The 21,947-nt window shown below is 36.8% G+C and overlaps 1 long non-coding RNA gene across 1 annotated transcript; it reads right to left on the bottom strand.

The window, feature by feature from the left end:
- Positions 1 to 410: 410 nt before the first annotated feature.
- LOC143648587 (uncharacterized) lies at positions 411 to 7,027 on the bottom strand. Its single transcript, XR_013158642.1, has 3 exons — positions 6,967 to 7,027; positions 2,985 to 3,199; positions 411 to 562 (listed from the first exon to the last, which is right to left on the bottom strand). It is a non-coding gene; the product is annotated as an uncharacterized LOC143648587 (long non-coding RNA).
- Positions 7,028 to 21,947: the final 14,920 nt, after the last annotated feature.

Raw genomic sequence — 21,947 nt, forward strand, 5'->3', positions numbered from 1 at the left:
CCTGCATCCTTTTCTCACATGGTCCCCTTTTAACCTAAAGAAGAGACAGTTTAATATAGGATATATGATTATATTTCATTAAGAATGGCTGGGCCATTTCTTAATAAAAATCTAAGTGGGGAAGATATAAGACAGTCTATCTTTTTTGTTTTGTTATGTTTTTGTTTTTGTTTTTGTATGGTGGAGTCACATTTCATTCTTTTTTCCACGTGGGTATCCTGTTACTGCAGTACCATTTGTTGAATTTTTGTTTGGTTGGGCTTTTGTTTGTATGCTTGTTTGTTTGTTTTGGGGGGAAGTGCATGGGCTGGGAATCGAACCCGGGTCTCGCATGGCAATCGAGAATTCTATCACTGAACTACCCTCGCACCTCTGACAGTCCATCTTTTATCTCTGGAATCGACATGACCTCAGAGATCACATGATTTAATCTTCTAAATCAGATTCTGGGCCAAGACCACTCAAAACACAGATGAGAAGTGGGAACCAATCTCCTTTCAACCTTGGATCTGTAGTGAAGAAACAAGTTTGTTTTTTTGCAATCCATCACAGAGCAATACTTCTGCAAAATACAATAAAAATTAATGATTAGGAAAATGAAATGAAGGATAGCATAAAGAATGCTTTTCTCAGTATTTAATTATTAGATTCAACAAGCAGTAACTTTGTCAATTTGCTTTTTAAAAAAATGAAGTTTCCAGTTTTCTCACTATTTCAATACTTACATTGTTACAATCTAAGTTTATTGGCTGGCACTAGCCCACAGACCACACTTTGAGTAGCACAGGTCTAGACCCCAACTCATACAAGTTTCTGGGGTAGTTCTCTACATTATACTTTCGATAGTCTGAAGAGAAAGCCCTCAGGATGCTCTTTTATCTCAGAGAAGATTGAAAAGGGCCTCCCAAAAATGTTTTTTTCACTTGTACATAGGGCTCATTTATCTTGACTATGATTCATCCCAAACAGAAAAGACTTTGACAACCAAGCTTGTACATCTCTCCAACTTGATTCTTTGCCTTCTTCATCTGCTCTGTTTATCTTTAAATATTTCAAAGTACAACCGAACAAAGCAAAAGCTTTTGAACAAAGTTACACAGGATTTCCTCTCCCTGTCTGTTGGGGTTGCTGTCTCTCTCAGTATTTTCACTGTTTACATTTTGCTCAGGTTTCTTTGGGATTTCATTTTGATGTGTGACTTCTGGTGTGTGTTCCCTTAGCTTAGTGACAGGAATGAAGCTAACAGAAGAAAGGATTGTAAATCAAATGGTATTTAAAACACACTTGTGCTAGAATATTTCTATGCTGCAATCTATCTCTATCTCTTGCCAACTGTGTCCTATATTGTGTGAGTTCAGGCATATAAAATATTTTGTCAGGAAGCATATGAATAAGACAGTATTGACTTTGTTTTGGAGTAGAATTTTTTTTCCTCACACTTCTAAGAAATGACTGTTCAGGAAATCTGGCACATATAATCCAATATTTGTGATCAGTTTCCCTTTTGGTGCAAAGTCTGTTTAAGTAAGTCTACTCTTTTGCTGATGCCATATCAGAAAAAACTAATGATTGCCAGACTTCTTAAAACTGTATTTGTAGCAAGCAAGCAAAATGTTTAAAGCCTTGCTTCACACCAGATAGATTAAAAAGCTCTTTAAAGAAAATATAGCCACACAGAAAGTGCTTTCTTAAGTATTTACAAACCTTTCTTAAGATCAATGGGAAACTTTAAGCAAAACTATTCGAATATAAAGACTGAAAAGTATATATTTCAATTGATAAGATAACTGTCATATTTCATCATGCAAACTTTTGGATCTTATTAAAACTGTAGATAAGAAGAAAAGCCCTTACTTGTGGTACCGCCACCCATATATCACTGTTGTGAATGCTCAAATTGAGGGTAACTTCTTGCAGATTTTATTTATGTTTTTACCTTTTCTTTCATGGAAATATTTTGTATTATTAGAATGTGCTTTAAATAGCCTGTCTGTGCCTTTGTTTCTTAATTTTTAAAAAATCAGAGAGTTGTACTAAAAATTTGAAGATCTTTTAATTTCTTTTTTTCTTTTTACTGACATGAATGTTTATCATTTATTCATTGTTAGTCCTGTTTGGAAATTTCACCTTATATCTCTTCAACTAGAATATAAGTTCCCAAGGGCAAAAAATAATAGCATACCTGCTTAAATCTCCTATAGTGGTGCTACTCAATTTTCAAATACAAAAATATTGGAATGGCTTTTTAAATGGATAAGGAGAAGATTATGGAAGAATTGTGAGATTCTTGATAGAGAAGGTTTAGATTGTTTTGAAGAGACTGTTAGTAGAAATATGGAATCTAAAGATACCTCTGATGTGGCTCTAGACAAAAATGATGAATGTATCATTGCAAACTGGAAGAAAGATGACCCTTTTTTAAAGTGGCAGTGAATATGGCAAAATTGAGTATTGGTGTTGGGTGGAAGGTAGAATTTGAAAGCAAGGAGCTGGAATACCTAGATGAGGAAATTTCCAAACTAAATGTGGAAAATGCAGCCTGGCTTCTCCTTGAAGTTTTTAATAAAATTCCAGAGGAATTGTGATAAGCTTAGAACTGAACTCTTTGGTATAAAAAAAAAAAACAGAAAATGATAGGTTGAAAAATTTAGAGCTTTTGGAAAATGAGTCCTCTGAGAATAGTGCACCACCTGAGGATTTAGCCAAACATGGAAACAGCCAGCCATTTCAGTATAAGCCAAGATTGGGAATGAAGTTATCCAGGAAGGATTTGTGGAAAATCCTATTGTCTGACAGTTGTGATCCCTATATGCTGCATGCTAAGCCAACAAGCACTTTGCAAGATCTGTATAAACAGAACCACTGCCAATCTGTACTAAAAGGGATAGAAAAGGGATAGATTGAAGGAAAAAGTATTTCAAAGGCAGAACAATGGAAGCTAAGGTCTGGAGCCAAGGAATCTCTGGCCAGGAGAGTGGACTCACCCATGCACGTAGAAAGGGTGAGTTTGCCCCAGAGGCTGAGGATGGGCCTCCTGCTTCAATCTTCAGGAAGGGTTTTGATTCTTCAGGCCACAGTCAGAGTGGAGCACATTCCTGGGAGAGCCTGGCCACCACCTCACTGCTCTGAAGGGGTTGAGAATGTGTCCAGGAGCTGGCAGAGAGTTTGGGTGCCACCCAGATGCTTGAGGAGGATGGGGCTGAGAACAAGAACAAACAAAAACAAAGTGGCCTCCCAACACTCCCCAATGTTGCAACCCTCACCTCAGTAATCCCTTGGAGAGGGTGGAACTGACCTGATGATAAAATATCATTCTAGAAATTCTATTCTATAAATGACTCTCAGATTTTGAAATCTAGTAGAGTTTTTCCTGAATGTTTGGGGTCTTTGTCCCCAGGTTCTCCTTATGGCAATGGGAACATTTATCCTATGACTGTACTTCCTTTGTATATTTGAAGCAGATAACTTGTTCTGAGGTTCACAGGTTCACAGCCAGAGAATAATTTTGCCTTAGGACAGACCATACTTGTGGCTGATTTTGATGATACTTTGTACTGCTTTTTACTTTGTATTGTATTTGTATTGTTACTGGAATGGTTTAAGGTTTTTATGATACAGTGATGGAATTAATATGTTTTGTATATGGAATATGTCCAAAGGACATGGGTGGAATGTGCTGGCTTGAAACTGTTATGTATCCCAGAAGAGCCATGTTCTTTTAATCCAGTCTTGTGGAGGCAGACCTCCTGTTGGGTGGGAACTTTTGATAAGGCTGTTTCCATGGAGATGTGACCCCACCCATTCAAGGTGGGTCCTCATCTGCTTAATGGAGTCCTTTGTGAAGGAGACATTTTGAAGAAAGCACAGATGCTTGCAGTCAAAAAACACCCTGGGAGATGCTAAGCTAAAAGATGAAACTCAGAGTTTGAAGCTAAGTGAGAACCCACAGATGCCTAGAAAGAGAAACACACTAGAGACATTAAGAGATTAACCTCCAGGACACAGAGTGAAGGCCACTGGAATCAGAAACTGAAAGCAATGAATTGGAAGCAAGGACCAGCAGAAGCCAACCACATGCCTTCCCAGCTGAAAGAGGTGTTTTAGATGCCAGCAGCCTTGCTTCAGGGTGCAGGTACCATTTGTTGATGCCTTACTTTGGACATTTTCATGGCCTTAGAAGTATAAATGTGTAACCTAATAAATCCCCTTTGTAGAAGCCAATCCATTTCTGGTATATTACATTCTGGCAGCTTTAGCAGACTGAAACGGGGCAACATAGAGATAAAGGGATTGAGGTCAGAAACTTGATGATTCATACAATTAAAAGAAAAAAAGAATTAAAAGTCAGCAAATGAGAACAAAGGTACTATCTTGGAGGTAGGTAGAGAACTAGGTAAAAACAGGCCATGGAATTTAAGCTCAGAATAAAAACATTTGGACAAAATGAGAGCATTAATAGAGTCAACTGCTGTAGAAAGATAATGAAAGATGATGTGATGTCAATTTGGCCAAGTGGTTATATACCCAGTAGTCTGATCAGGCAAACAACTGGCCTGACCATTGCTGCAAGGATATTTTGTGGCTGGTCGATAAACCAGACGGCTAGTGTATTAAATCATCAGCTGATTGTATCTATGGCTGATTACATCTGCAATCAACTAAAGTGTGTCTCCCATAACAAGATAATCCAATCAGTTGAAGCCTTTTTAAAGAAGATGAGAGACTCTTCTCTGCTTCTTCAGCCAGTGAGCCTCTCCTGTGGAGTTTGTCCAAACCCTTCATCAGAGCTGCCAGCTTCACAGCCTGCCCTACAGATTTTGGACTCTTCCATTCCCACAGTTGCATGAGCCACCTTTATAAATCTCATATTTACGGATCTGGATCTCTCCTGTTGGTTCTGTTTCTCTACAGAATATTGACTAAGGCAGATGTTACTGAGAAAAACAAAACACTTAGTTGAATTTGAGAATTATGAGATCATTCATAGTGATCTTTAAGCAAATTTTTTAGGATGATCAATCAAAGCAGGAGCTAGATTGAAAGAAGCTGAAAAGAGAGTAAATGGTGAGGAAGTGGAAGCATTGGGTATATACTCCTGTTCCATCTTGAGTATTTATTTTCTGTGATTGAATATCTAGGACATTAGGCCATTAAATGGCAGCCAAAACACATTAAAATTATCTCTCTTAAATATGGGTACTAGACATGTAAGATTTTGTCTGTCCCAGCCCACCCTCAGCCCTTTCTGTAAACTATTTCTACCCCTACCTGAAACTTTGTGGAATTATATGGACTTTTAAACTTAGCCACAATGAAAGCATGAGTAAATCTTTCCCCAATGGTAGGAATTTTAAGGTGAAAAAACTTTGGTACTGTCAGAAGTCATAGTCCTCCTCTGTTGGAATAAGCCAGTCTACAATGGAAAATAATTATAGCAATTTTCAGAGAGAAATGTATCTAAGAAATAGAAAATCCTAGGGTAATGAACCCTTGTTTGAATTACTTGTGAAGCACATTAGAGCCTTTCTGATCATTTGTCTATTCAACCCCACCTTGAGTTCCTGAGTCAACATTTTTCATCTTCTTGATTAATGAACTTTGAGTTAGATACTTGTCCCTTAGGACTTAAAATGACCTAAGACAAAAGGAGTATATATTGTAGCAAGCAAGGTCTTGGAGCATGTTAGCAAATATAAGAACAATGATTGAGGATGCTGGTATGGTATCCTTGGAATGGAAGGTAACAGAACACTTATTCCTCTGAATCTGAAAGGAAAGAAGTGCTTGAAGATACAAATGAGATGGGTATAAATATTATCTATAATTCAAATGTGCAATAAGCATAAATTGTCTTTTTCTGTAACAACCTAATTTCTATTTTAAGTATCCATTCCATGGGTTGGTAGAAATACATTCCCATTTGATTCCCCATCCTTTTCCCAGAATTCTATAGAAGTTATGGACATACTTACAGAGTACTACAATATGGCTGGGAGGAGGTTACATCTGGACTGTGGTCCATGAAGGTTTCTACTAAGGTTTCCTATTGTGCTTATGCTACCTTAAAGTCTGGTGGCTCTCTCTGCTGTTTCCATATCATGCCAGGGACAGGGAACTCTCACTGCTGCCTCTGTGCCATGCCAGGTATATAGTAATCTCTCTATGTGTATGATATAGTAACACTCTCTAGATATATAGTAATATATAGTAATCTGTATAAATAGTAATATATAGTGTATATAGTAATCTTCATGACCCATTTGCTTATGCACCATGATACATTTTCTCTCCGCAGTTCTCCTGGGCAAGCAGAGAGGAATGCTCAAATTCAGCATTCACAAAAAGTCTCTGTTCTCAACACTCCCTCCAGTTTAGCAAAAGGTTGAGGTGGGTGGGATGGAAAGAAGAATCCTTCTTCCGTGTTTCTTCAGAATGCTGTATCTCTTCTCAATTCTCCAGCTTTCCCTAAGAGCTGAGAGTCCTTGAAACCAAAATTAGCAAGACCCATCTTCTCCTATCCTTTCACTGAAACAGTAAACAGACAGTAAATGAACAGCATGTAAAAGGGAGAAAAATTGGCAAAGAAAATTTGGCATAGGTTAATATATCAAAAATATTATCCCAACACACATAGAAGTTTAGAAATTAAATAAGATAAATTGAAATGGATTCACATTAGATTAATTTTAACCTCCTGGCAAAATAAGAGGAGAGAGTTTTCTGGAGCAAGAAGAGAGCTGAGGATGATTAGTCAGAGAATTGTGGAGCAGCAGAAGGGATCTGTGGTAGTTAAATTCAAGTGTCAACTTGGCTAGGCATTGGTATCTAGTTCTATTGCTGTGGATTTGAATCATTAGCTTATGAAACTCATCTACAGTCTCTAAGGGGAGTGCCTACCTCAATTAGTGACGTTTAATTTAATTCATGGGAAGCTTAAAAGAGAGAGTTCAATGCAGCACAGCATACCTCCAGACCTTTGGAGATGCAGAAATGAATCATCCCAGGTAAAGCTGTTGGAGTCCAGAAGCCTGGAGAGAAGGCGAGCATAGATCACCTTGTACCTTCCCATGTAAGAGAGAACCTCAGATGAAAGTTAGCTGCCTTTCCTCTGAAGAACTATATGTTTTTAACCAAATAAATCCCCTTTTATTAAAGACCAATCCATCTCTGGTGTATTGTATTCTGGCAGCTTTGGCAGGCTAGTACAGGATCCCTGGAACCAGATAGCTTGAATCTATCTGCAACTCTTCAGCTCTGTTTATCATATCCTCTATAAATTCTTGGCACCTGGGAATGGATGAGAAAGGGCTCTGTGAGAAGTATCTAGAGATGTATGTGCCAAATGGGAATGATGAAAGGGAAAAAAGGGTGAAGGATGCTAAAGGTGCTGTTGAGGAACCTGTGCAAATTTGATTATGGGATCCAGGTAGGATGGAGGGGCAACAGAGGCAGAATAGGGTAAAGAAGTCAGACAATAGGGAGGAACCATAGAAACAGATGTTCCAACGAGTCTAAAGAGCCAGTTGAAAAAGAGCGAGAGCATGAGTACTATGGAACAAGAAAGAACATCTGGGATTTCAGGTCTGACAAAGCCTAGGAGACGGTAAGGAATATCACTTGAGTGTTCATGTCCTCTGCCCATGCTGAGAGTCAGCTCTGATTTGAAACCTAGGAACATGTCCACCCTAAGCCAATGTTCACCCTAGGACCTGACCTGTATGAGCTTCCATGGTTTCTCTAAAAATCGGTAGTGCCCAGAATTCCTCAAAGTGCCTCATACTGCCCCAAACCTGAATTTACTTAATTCAGGGTTTCTGAAGTGCTATGAGGACCAGAACTAAGAACACTCACAGACTTGCAAAACCAACACAGAGAAGTTAGCAATTCAAACAATTGTGTGGTAAAGAACTCCACACAGTCCAAAAATTATGTTGGTATAGGGTCTGTGATCATTTCCAGGAAGAGGGCATTTGGTGTTGAATCTTCATTTGCAAGCAATTTTTTTCTCTTTTTAAGCAAGGTAAACCTCATCACTAGCTTTTATGTTTTAGGTTTGTCTATTTATCAAGAATAACACCTTCCACTGAGAGACGTTATTCTAGGGATTAAAGTTCATACTTTATCACTAAAGCTTAAGAATTGCAATCATCATTATATTACTATCTCCAATAAAGAACAATATTCTGAATTTCTAGAGAAATTTGTCATTTCCAAGGGTTTCAGTGTCATCGGCTAGCAGATGCATTTGACCTTCCTGTAGAATGAAATGGCAAATTTTCCCTTTCAAATAATAAATGGAAACATATTCTCAACAGAGCTGACATTTGGACACAAGAGTTCTCAGCTTCATGCCTTTTATTTGGGAAACTCGCTTTTTAATCCTGCTCGATAAACTCATAAAGCTCTTTTTCCTTCCTTGTTGATGGTATATTTCCATTCCATCTGCTTGCTGAGATGCTCAAAATACAAACTCAATTATCTTCTTATATTAGCTTCTTGGGAATTGCAGTACTCTTATATAAAGCATGTTACCTTCTATTTTAAAATCTAGGACACGGGGCAGTTACTAACTAGTTATCCACCAACAGTAGAAGGAAATAAACAAAGCTTACTGGTGGGATTTCAGCTAGTCAAGAGGCTCAACAAACAGTACATTTAGGGCCCTTATAGGACTTTGTCCCAGATATGAAGGAAAATAGTTTCATTCCAAGAGAAAACCTGAAATGCCCAAGGGCATAAGGGGAAATTTCCTAAATCTTTCTTCAAAAGAAATAGACCAGAACATGCTGAGACAGCACCATAATAACTTGATTAAAAATTGCAACAGGACTTGGCCAACATCTCAACAGTGAGTTAACAAGATCACCAAATTCCTTAAACCACCTCACTCAAAGCCAAAATTCTGAGACTAGAAATGCCAACTGGAACCTATGTTTTAAAAAGCTACATAAGTTTTAAATCAGAAACTAAAAAAGACTGATTTTTTTTCACGTTTAATTCGGCATATTATTTCCATTTCGGTTTATGCTTCTTTTGAGGTATTTGCTTCTTTTTTCCATTAAGTAATCATGAATCAGATGTGTAAAGTACAGTATATCATTCTTTAAATCTTTTTTCATATCCATTCTCTAACTTGTTCTCAATAGATAGGCAGCTGTAATCCATGTTTCACAGAGGAAACACAAAGAGGTTAACTGATATCTGAGGCAAAGCCACAGCAGAATTCACCACCCTGGGTCAGGTGCAGAGAAAAAAGGCAAATCCTACCCTCTGACTAGGAAGTCACTGTGTCTGTGCATGCTCTCTCCAAGAGTCTGTCGGACTACCTTGAGTCCAAATTCCCTTGGATTTTTGTGTAAAGCCTTGAAAAGTACCCACGGAGAGAGGGGCACTTGTTAAATATGGCACATCTGTTGTCTTGTACTCATTGAGACCTTAGAAATTAAAATAAGCTGGGGCCGGGCAGATGGAAGACAAGGACTAGAGCAGGAGAACCATCTCTTTCTAAGGGAACAGCCTATGCTGGGGGGAAATGAACTGACTTCCTTTGACTCAAGCAAGTGCTCCAGCAACACCTGAACTAACCATCCTGGGTCTTCTCACAGCCTTCACATTTGTAGCCACTGTGATTTCTGAATTGGAAGACTGTCACTTCCACTTGAGTCATTTCTCCAAGCCAGAGAAATTGTCCAGTGATGATGAATGTCTAAAGTCAGGAATCACAATAACCTTCCTCTAAAAACAGCTGCTCTCCCTCATTCCCCATAATAAGGTGGTTCCAAACAGTTCAGGACTCCCTCAGGGAAGGGACTGTTAAAAGGTGGCTCAACTTCCAATACGCCATATTTGCCTTGTAATGGGAGCATAGAGCACCTACCATCATTCTTTAAGGCCTGCACTGGAGATACCTTTGAAACTAGAACAAACCTTTGGGATTTAGTCTGAGATTGTAAGTGGGAGATGGGTGAACAGGGCTGGCCTTTTTTTTTTTTTTCCTACTAGTTGTCTTTTCAAGGCACTTCTATACAAGCTGCAAGAAGGAAGAAAATTTTCCCATATATTTGAAATACATTCTGCTTGTTGTAGACTGGTTTCAAGGTATTATCTTCCTCTTTTTATTTCAAATAGCAGTCTGATGAAAATGGAAAATTATTAGCTATTCTAAGAATCACATAATCATAATTATCAATTTGAATTCCTATTGCGAATACTTGGCAACCACAGTGAAGTGATTTATCATCAAATGCATCTCAGGATTTTAATTGTGTGCACTTGAATGTATTTGCATATTCTCAGCACACTTCATCACTTTCATTCCTGATAAAGCTCTTCAAAAGAAACCATGCTGTCAGTTCAAAAATGTATTGTTCTTGTCTATCTTCAAAAATTATGGGTAATTACTATCATGATCTGAATATGTTTAGGATTAAAGGTAACCTGGATTTTTATCAAATAATGGTGCCACCAGAGCTAAGATTCCAAATGTTATTGACATCCTTTGCTTAATGTTATTGTTATCCCTGTGCTGTGAAACTTTCTAAAAGCCTATCTCCCTCCTGCCACCTTAAGGAATCAAGAAGATAAAATGGTGAAGGCAGATGCTGAGAGGACTCTGCAGTCTGATAAGACATTAACCAACTGAGTCCTTTTTTTCTTTTTTGGCCTCTTCCTTCTCATCCCTTCTACAACTAACTACCTAACCCCAGCATCATGTCACATCCATATTTATCCTCACAGGGTGAAAAATAGACTCAGACAGTCATGGCCAACTTAATGTACTGCATATGGAAAGAAGTAATATTAAACCTTTTAGTGAGATCCAATAAGAGGACAACAAATCCAACCCCACCCCCACCCCACCAAAAAAAATAATAATAATAATTTGCACAAGTCTTGTTTGGTTATTTACATGTTCCCTTAATGTTTTATTTTATTTGTGCACCTAAAATGCATTTATCAGTATAAATTCCTAGACGTGAGAGGTAGTATATTTGGAAGACTTAGGATTATTCATTGAAAATTAACCCTCATCTAACTAAATATATTAACTCAATTTTCCTAGGTACTGACATTAGAAAAAACTGATTTGGTGATGCACTAAGATATTAAATAACATAGTTTCAAACTACTTGATGCAAAAGTTGACAGAAGTACAAAAGTAGGCAATTCTACCATGATAGTGGGATTTTTTAGCACACATTTCCAAATAATACACCAAGCAGAAAATAAATTGGTAAGGGTATAGATTCGAACAATAGACAAAACATTCTCTTATGTGCACATACTGAACACTATAGCCTTGGAATGCACATTGTTTTCAAACATAAGTATGATGTTTATGAGAACCGATATAAGTAAAAATTTCAAAGAATGGGTATCATCTAGGTTATTTCTCAACTACAATGCTGTTTTGCAATTTTTATTTATAATAGCAAAATTATAAGTGAAAAGACCAAATGTTTTGACATATAAAACCACAAATCTAATAATTCATAAGCCAAAGAAGAAATCACAAGGGAAATTATAAAATATTTAGAATTGGAATGATAAAAATAATACATGTCCCATAAAATGCGTGAAATATAGGCAAAGCAGTATTTATAGCGAAATTTCTAGTGTAATGCATTTATAATAGAAAAATAAAAAGGCAGAAAATTTATCTAAGTATCCAAAGACAGTTGAAGGATGAAAAAAATGAAGATAAGAACATTAAAAAAAATAGAAAGCAAACATGCAATAGAAAGGACTGGTAATATATTAACTAGCTTATTAGAAAGAATAATAAAATTGACAAACTCACCAAGAAAAAAAGATAGCCCAAATAATATTGGAATGAAAATAGAGCAAAATTACAAATGTTAGGAATATTGAAAAGATAATAACTTTATGCCAACAACAGTGAAAACATTCTATCAAATATTCTAGGAACAAATAATTCCAACCTAAGGAAGTAAGTTTCTGAGATTAGAAAAAGAAAAACTCCCCCACTCAATTTATATATAAAGCTGATATAATCTTATATCAAAAACTGACAAGGGTATATGAGAATAGAAAAATTAAGGGCCAATCCTACTCTTGAATAATGATATAAAATTACTAAATACTGATATAAAACAGTGATATAAAATTATATATGTCAAATTATTTGGTTCATCCAGGAATGAAAAATAGTGAAATGACAAGCCATTGGAGGGGAAAAAAAGATATTTACAATACATATAACTGACAAAGCTGATGTTCTCATTTTTTAAAGTAAAAAAAAAAACTTCTTTTAACAAGAAAAAAGAAAGACAATTCAATTAAAGGGGAGAGGTGGTAGGGACAACAGCCCTGATCTAGCCTTTACAAAACAGGATATCTCTATGATTAATTAAAGTGAATATATGTGTGAGTGTATGTTTGTGTATTTGTGTATTCCCAGGAATAAAGTTAACGAATATGTACCAAACCTTTATAGACATAAATATTAAATGACTTCAAAGAACTTCTAATTCAATGGACAAATATGCAAGATATCCTGTGTTCATCAATTGGAAGAAGCAATAGCAAAACAAGTCAGTTTTCTGCAAATGATTTATAGATTAAATGCATGGTTCAGTTAAAATTCCAATTGTTCAAGTGCAATTGTTCAATCATAATTATATGTATGTGTGTGTGTGTATGTGTATAAATTGTCAAAATAAAATTACAAAATATATAGGGAAAATATAGGGCCCAAATAATCAAGACTTTCTAAAAGAAGCTTTCATAAAGGTATCTTTATAGATACCAAGAATTCTCATAAAGTTTTTAGAGTTATGACAATATCATATTATCATAGGGAAAGGCAAATAGATCAATGTAAAAAGAGATTAGAAAACTCAAAAAGAGACTAGGAAACTTCATTTATGTCAGAGCTGGCATTCCCTATCATTAGGGAAAAGATAGACTTTTAATGAGTATTGTTGGTACAATTATTAGTGTGAAAAAAAAACCTGCTTCATTAAAATTCAATAAAGACTTAATATGGTAAGTGAAACTATAAAACTTTTAGGCATAACAGAGTAGAACATCTTTGTAACAGTAAAGGTAAGCGGGTGAATGGGTGGTTCAGTGGTAGAATACTCACCTTCCATGCAGGAGACCCAGGTTCAATTCCCAGACCATGCACCCAAAAAACAAAAAAATAATAAAGGTAAGGAAAAATGTCCTAAAGATCCAGAAAGTACAAATCTGAAAGGAAAATATTGATAAACTGGCTAAATTAAAATTAAGAAATTTTGTACATCAGAAGATACCAAAAAAAAAAGGAAAAGAAAAACCAAGCCACAAACTGGTAGTGCATGTTTTACTGACAAAGGAATAGTATCTAGAATATATAAAGAACCTCTATGAATCATTGAGCAATAGAAAAAGATTTTGACAGGTTTTCAGAGAAGAGGAAACTGAAATAACCAAATAAACATAAGCACAATGTTCAACCTTTTTAGTTACCAAGAAAATATAAATTCAAAGCACAATGAGGTACCATATTACAACTACCAAAATAACAAAATTTTAAAAAGCCCTTCAAAATCTAAAGTTAGCAATGCAATGGTGTTATACTTCTGGTTGATTGTAAACTGAGACAAGCTTCTTTGAAAACACGAAGATGTGCATAGTGTCTCACCCAGCAAGTATGCCTCTAGAAGACACGTGCATTGTATAACAATACTTTTTCAGTAGAAACAACTCAAATGTTCAACAATTGTAGAAGAAATAAATAAATTATGTTAATGTCATTCAATGAAATACTGTATATTTGTGAAAATTAATGAATTATAGATTTATTTAAAAATATGAATGACTCTCAGGAACACAATGTTGAACTAAAGAAAAACAATTATAGTGTAGTATACACTATAATTGTACCCCTGTAAAGTTCAAAAATACAAAACATAAAAAAAATGCACATTATCTCGAGATACACCATATGGGAAATCAATAAAAGAGAAAAGAGAGAGAAAATAATGAAGGCTAGCAAAAGAGTCTCCTTTGAGTGGAGAGGGAAAAGATGGGATAGGGACTTCAAAGATAATATTTTGGAGGGAGGTAGTGGTAACTGAGTGGGAGGCTTGGATGTTCCTTGTATTATCAGACATTATATTTTATGAATTATAAGTACTAATGTCTCCTCAATATTTAAATTTTTTAAAGAATGAATTTTAAGAGTGGTCTTTCAAAGCTGGAATCTCATGCAGACTGGAGGTTCCATCTGAGTTATGACAGGTAAACTGAAAGGCTCAGGTGCAAAACTTCAGTCTTGTAGGTAGTAGGACAGCAGATCCAAAATCAGAGGACAAGCTCAGTTGTAAGAAAATGGCCTGGTGATCCCATTACTAGAAAGTGTTTAAAGGAGAGAGATGAATCACCAAGAACCAAGCCAGAACCCAACAGTGTTGGTTAAAGGTGAGACCCAACGATTAAAGGTGAGACATCCAAGATATTTTCCTAGGTTTTCCGCTTTAAGGAAAAGCATTCACCACAGAGCTGGTGTACAGGGTTGTCTATAAGGGAGAAGATTAAGGGAACCAGCTATGAGAATGGGAAGGCTACAAAGACAGGCTGCTATGCAGATCCTTATATCTTCAAGACACGAAAATTTTCTTCTCATTTTTCATGTAGAGACCCTGAAAGAAATTTAAGTGACTTATCTAAGGTAGTTTTATCATCAAATCAGAGCCAGAAACAGAATCCATCAGTCTTAATTCCTTTGTTAACGCCATCACCAGCTCATGCTCCCTCCTTTGAAAATGACTCAGCGACTACACATAGACTCTGGGGGAGCAAGCAATGATTCACAGCCGAGGTGTTTGAAGCAAGGCTTTATTTCCTTATTTTCACAATTGCCATCATTTTAATGCTCTGAAAACAGCAGCTGTGCCAGACAGTAGTCGACAGAAAAAGAAAAGAATTCACGTATAAAGCAGAGGACAAAAATAGTTTATCCAGCATTTATACTGTGGTCCTCAGGGCTCAGGGTCAACGAGTTTGGGTTGAGTTTTCTTCAGTAACCTAAACTTCATTGCTTTATTTTTTTCCGTTTCAAAACAGTTTTCGTGTCTATTCATATAACAGCAGATGTGATGTCGTATCAAATGCCAATTTCTTGGATCACTAATGAAATGGAAACAGCATGGTTTAAACAAATCAAAAGCATCTAACTGAGGTTACTAAAAAACAGTTTTCTGACAAAACCCAAGAAGTTTTGGTAACAAAACATGCCTCACAATGAGAGTAAAAAATAAGGTATAAAATAGTTTCCTATGTAAATGTCACAACTGCATCAAACATTAAATCCAGCTCTAGAGGTAATCTTGAATAAAAGAATATTCCTCTGCTTCCTTAAAGAAAAAAAAATTTTTGAATACCCAAAAACACATTTAAAGAAGCCAGTCCTACCTCTAATTTGCTGTGTGACATTGTGTAAGACTTCTATCCTCTCTTGGCTTCTGTTTCCTCACTGGTAAAATGGGCTTAGAGACACTTGTCATTCCTGCCTCCCCAAAAAGAAACAGGGATGAAAGCACCTTGCTGAGTATAACAAGCCATGCAAAGTATGTACCTGAACTGCGGCAAGAATTTGAGTTCCATGGAAATTGCTCACGATACTGTTAGGAAAACATGGACAAACATTGACTAGAATGTCAATGGAGAATATAAGACAGCAATTTTGCATTTTAATCAACTGATCAAATTACCCAGAGAAGGTGGGTTTATGGGTTTTTTTTTAATCCAAGGGGATGTATTAGTTTTCTATTGCTGCATAACGATCACTCAAACTAGCAGTTTAGAACAACACCCATGTATTATCTCACAATTCTGTAGGTCAGAAGCCCAGTGAGCTTGGCTGTGTCTCTTGCTTAGGATTTCACAAGGCCAAAGTCAAGGTATCAGCCAAGATGGCCCTAAATCTGGAGATTCTAGAGAGGAATCCACTTCCAGGCTCATTCAGGTTGTTGAGACAGAATCCAATTCCTTGTGGCTCTATGTCCAAGGTCTCCCCTCCTTGCTGGCTGTCAGCTAGGAGCTGCTGTCTGTTCCTAGAGAGGCCCATATTCCTTCTCTTGCGGTCCCATCCATCTTCTACACCAGCCACAGAATATTCAGTCCTCCTCAAACTTCACATCTCTGACTTTTTCTTCTGCTACAAGTCAGAGAAATGCTCCCTGCTTTTAAGAACTCATGTGAGTATATCAGGACCACCCAGAAAATCTTAAGGTCACCTGTGCCATATAACAGAACATAATCAAAGGGGATGGCTCAGCATATTCAGATTCCAGGGATTAGGGCAAGGCATTTCTGGGGAGCCAGTGTAGAAATTCTGTCTACCACAGGGGAAGTAGACCATGAAAGTTAACTACGTGGACAGAAATGGACCTTAAGGAAAGGAGACACCTTGAGATATTGTAAACCCTGAAATGTTTTCACCAAAATTGCTGAGACATAAGAGGGCCCCAAGTGAGATGCTGATTGCATAAATAAATTCACAATTATTAGATAAGCTTTAGTTCCTGCCCATAAGTCTCCAAAACCATCTGGCAAGATGTCTGTTGAATTAATCTGACCATTGGATGCTAAATCCCTAAATTCACTTTAAAAACCTAAGATTGAAAGTATAAACATCCCTTTGTAAGATAAAAGAAACTAAATATTTTATAGATTTAATGCCTGTAATATGTATCAAAATAGATGTAAATGGGTTTAAGGATGTAGATATTATTTTAGCCTTGGACTATCAAGAAGACAGTTTATACCATTTTAAAGTGAGGAAATGTGTCAGTTTTTGGTTAGCAAAAAAAAAGTGTGTGAAATGTTTTGTATTGTGGAGAAAATCCTTCTGTACTGGTTTGAAAGTATTATATACCCAAGAAATATCATGTTTTAATCCTGATTCAATCTATGGAAGCAGTCATTTCTTTTCATCCTAATTCAATACAATAGGTTGGAATCTTTTGATTTGATTATCTCCATTGAAATGTGGCACACACAATTGTGGGTATGACCTTTTGATTAGATGGAGATGTGACTCCATCCATTCCAGGTGGGTCTTGATTAATTTACAGGAGTCCCTTAAAAGAGGTAATATTTTGGAGAGAGTTCAGAGCCAACAGAGCCCAGAGCTGACACAGATGCCGAAACTTGAAGAACAGGGACACAGATGTTTGGAGATTCTTAGAGCCCAGCAGACATCGCCATGAGATGTTAAGCAAGTCAGAACCTGGAGAGAGCTAAGGGAAGACAGGAGATGAAAGTCATCCACAGAGAAGCCAAGTGAGGAACCCTCAATAGGAAGAGAGGCTGAAAGCAACAGAGGCCAGGAACAAGCGACCAGCAGATGCTAGCCATATGACTACCCAGCTCACAGAAGTGTTCCTGACACATCGGCCTTCCTTGAATTAAGGTATCTTTCCATGGATGTCTTGGTTTGGACACTTTTATAGACTTAGAACTGTAAGCTTGTAACTTATTAAATTCCCCTTTTTAAAAGGTATTTGAATTCTGGTATATTGTATTCTGGCAGCTTGAAAACTAACACACTTTCTTTCATCTTTCTGTTTCTCCATCATATACACTTGGGCTGAACCCGAAAAATTTTTTAGGAAAGAGAACAAGGGGTCCTTTGCAATATGCCAAGCAATCCAGTTCTGATTAAGAAAAATAACAGTAGTCAATACTCGTCCCCCTTCCTTGATCCGCAATCACATGAGTTAGTGCTCTCCAGTGAAAAAAAAAGGAATAGAGCTAATGTGTCAGTTCCTACACAGAGCAGTTAAGAGCAGGTGTGACTTCTCCATACTCTCTCCTCTGTCTAGTTCAGTGTGACTGGAACAAGGAAAGAGTAGAACTGTAGTATGGAAACATCAGATCTCTGAGCCACTGCAGAAGTAAAGCCTCAAGGAGAGCTGCCTGACCTGAAAAAGACAAGAGTGATAAATAAACATTACTGGATTAAGCCACTGAGATTTGAAGGTCATAGTCTAGCTATCCTGACTAAATCAGAAACACTATTCCAAGTGTGCTGGTTTAAAAGGATGCACAGACCCTAGAAAAGCCATATTTTAATGAAAATCCCATATTGTAATGGCAGAATAATCCCTATTCAATACTGTATGCTTGAATCTGTAATCAGATCATCTCCTTGGAGATGTGATCCAATCAAGAGTAGTTGTTAATATGGATTAGGGGAGGTGTGTCTCTACCCATTTGGATGGGCCTTTATTGGTTTACTGGAATCCTATAAAAGAGGAAATTTTGGAGAAAGCTGGAGATTCTGAGAGAGTGGAAAATAGCATAGCCACAAGAAGCAGAGTCCATCAGGCAGCAACCTTTGGAAATGAAGAAGGAAAATGTCTCTCAGAGAACTTCGTGAAGGGAAGCCAGGAGAGAAAGCTAGCCAATGATGCCATATTTGCCACATGCCTTTCCAGATGAGAGAGAAACCTAGACCCTGTTTGCCACATGCTGTCTCACTTGAGAGAGAGACCCAGAACTTCATCGACCTTCTTGAACCAAGGTATCTTTCCCTGGATGCATTTTGATTAGACATTTCTATAGACTTGTTTTAACTGGGACATTGTCTTGGCCTTAGAACTGTAAACTAGTAATTTATTAAATTCCCCTTCTAAAAAACCATTCTATTCCTGGTATATTGCATTCCAGCAGCTAGCAAACTAGAACATTAAGTCATCAACACAGATATCCTTCATCTGAAGTCAGCTGGGATTCAACCATTTCACCACAAAAAAATTTAGGCACTTACAGGAATTAGCAAAAACTTACTAATTTGTTTAAATATATTTATCACTTATGTTGAAATAATAATAGATTAGAAAATAGCCAATCAATTAAAGACATTTACAAAATGCATAGAGTTTTGTTGTTACATGTAAGCACCTTTCCAGATGGTATCATCCAAATTTTAGTGAAAAAAAAATTAATTTTCAAGTAATGCTGAAAAATTATTCCTAACAAGTAATTTGAACTCTACTACAGCCCAGCTTGTTTCATGGCACAGGATTCATGCCAGTTTGGATCCCAGCACTACAAGATGCTTTTAAAGTCTTTGTCCTAGCAACTTAGATGGTGGCTTAAAGCATCATCTCTTCCTGGAGCCTAGAAGTTGCTCTTGAATATTCCTTTGAATTGTGAAGTAAGGTTGGCGTTCTAGTAAGCTGGTGAGGTGGGAATGGATGTACATTTTTCTCTAAGCCTTGAAAGGATAATCTATCTTATGTAAGACAAATCTCAGCAAACATTCAGGGAAATTTGAATTTAATGAGAGGTTCATGTGTGGTATATTATTTCTGTCAAGTAGAAGATAACCAGTCTGCAGTGGGATCATAAAAGCAGCTGCCTGACCAAGATTTGTGTTTATATCCATATTCATAGCCCTCATAAGTAACTCCTGGTTAACAAGTCATTGTTTTTCCATACACATTTGTCAGACATATTCCACAGTATGAAGAATCCTTGACATCAATGTCAACTTTGTTAAATCCCTAATCGGTTATCCAAAACCCACCAGGAACGCTATTGAAATACTGAAGGCTTTACATGAAAATCATTAGTACCCACTGCTTTAGTAAAATATTTTTTGAAAACACATTAACTTTTTATCTCTACTGTTCCAGACCTTCTCAATAGAGTAGATTAATTCATTCAAAGAATGGCGACGGCCATTTTCTTGAATGTATCTTTCACATCAGCATAATAATTTCTCACATAATATCTCAAAGAATAAGTTAGCTTACTATGTAATTTTCAAAAATCATTTCAGAAAAATTTTTAGGCATTAAAATTTCCACCGAGGTTCTATCTATGTTTTGCTGGAATTTTTTCTCTCCTCCCAACACGCATCTCTCACTCCTATCATCAGTAGAATGGGAGTTTATATAGCAAACATACTCAACACTCACTAAGCAAGATGTACTTATTATACAAGCTAAAGATGGAAACCAATAGGTAAGAAAGATTCCCAAATTAAGCTTTGTCCTTTGATTTTCCTTGGAAATCACTAGTTTAACTTTTTTTTATGCCTTATTCCTTCTGCTATGATTTGTCTTGTGACTAAAGATACTAATAACACAAAGATATCATCATAAAGTTGATACATATGTGCATTAGGGAAAAATTCCCTAATTCTCTCCTCGATTTTGGAGCAGAAATTCACCATCCCCTTCTCATGCCCCCTCCTTCATGTAAAGTCCCATTTACAGACTGCTAGATTTTGAGTTGCTTGGCACCAAAAGCAATACATAATTCATTTGAAACCCCCATTTGCTCTAGCCAGTAAGGAGCCCATAATAAGAATTCAAAAAATGCCTAGCAAACAATCTGAAAGGTTTATTCCTAGCTGACTTGTTTCAAATCACAAAACTGCCACAGGACCATCAAATCCATTCTGCCATATTGAGGGCAGGACAGAATGTCAGTGGGTGGGCAGGACAGAGCTAAGAATTTTTGTTCTAGTTGAGTAGCACCCTATATGTTTGATTTAATATGGTCAATTTAATATGTTCAAGTTTAACTGTTTTAAATTGAAATATAAGAAACATGCAGAAAAATGTACAGCACATAAACAGCTCAATGACATCATAGAGAAAGCTGTAACCACCCTCAGGTCAAGAAAAGGAAAATTGCAAGCACCTCAGTAGCCCTCCTTTGGCCCTCTCTCTAATACTACATTCCCAAAGGTAGCTGCTTTCCTGGTTTAGAGTCCTGTAAGCTAGTTTTCTGTTTAAGAATTAAATAAAAGGACTCATACTGTATTTATTCTATTATGCCAAGGTTCTTTCACCCAACATTATGATTGTGACAATTACCCAGGTTGGTGCATGTAGCTCTAGGTTAGTCATTGTCATGACTATATAGTATATAGTAGTCCATTGCAAGACTATACAGCAGTTTATTTTTCCATCCTATTATTGATAAATATTTGGATAGTTTCTAGTCTTTTCCATTGTAAAATATATTGGTCAGCATTCTCCAGAGAAATAGAATCAACAAGATACGTGGGGGGAGGGGTGTAACTATTAAAAGACTTATTATAGGAATTGGCTCACACAAACATGGGGTTTGCAAGTAAAAATTCCATAAGGCAGGCCAGAAATTGGAAACTTGATGAAAGTCATAGTGAATCCCCCAGGAGAAACCTTAAGTTAGGCACTTTGATGAACATGATGATGAACTCCCTAAAAGAAGCGGGCCCTCTAGACTAGAGATAGAAATTCTTCTTTCTCACTGCAGAAATCATCATTCTCCCTTTAAGGCCTTCAACAGATTAGATGAGGAGACTCTCTTCATTGTTGAGGGCAACCTTCTTTGTTGATTGTAGATACAGTAAGCCACAGATCCAATCAAATGACTAAAGATGCAATCCATCTATGAAACACCCTTATAGTAACAATCAGGCCAGAGCTTGCTTGATCAAACAAAAGAACACTATGATCTAGCCAACTGACATGAAATTAACCATCACACAAAGGATGCTGTTTCTTCTTAACATGTGTCTTTTGGTCTCCATGTGCACACATATGTCAGTTATATGTGGGGCAAATTACTTTTCCTGCCCCATGGCTTGCCTTGACAGTGAACAATTTTCAACTCATATTTTTGACAAATTGCAAAGCACTCTGCTTGACCTTGTTTAAACAGAACAAAGATTTTTAGTCTCTTTTCTGCCCACCCACCAACATTGGTAAAATGGAGGGTAAATTCTCAGATGTGCAGACTTATCTTCAGATGACACAATTTCACCAGAAATGAAGAATGGTGAATAGTATTTTTGATCAGGCAATAAGATGACTTTAATATTCTTGATCCTGCCAAATAGCATTCAAATATGGACTTTCAGGATACCTTGTCAGTTCCCTGGACAAAAGAAATTTACTTTTTGGGGAGAAATGTCCAGCAAATTGTGTGAGTGT

Source organism: Tamandua tetradactyla, chromosome 10 (assembly GCF_023851605.1).
Source record: "Tamandua tetradactyla isolate mTamTet1 chromosome 10, mTamTet1.pri, whole genome shotgun sequence".
NCBI classification, from domain to species: Eukaryota; Metazoa; Chordata; class Mammalia; order Pilosa; family Myrmecophagidae; genus Tamandua; species Tamandua tetradactyla.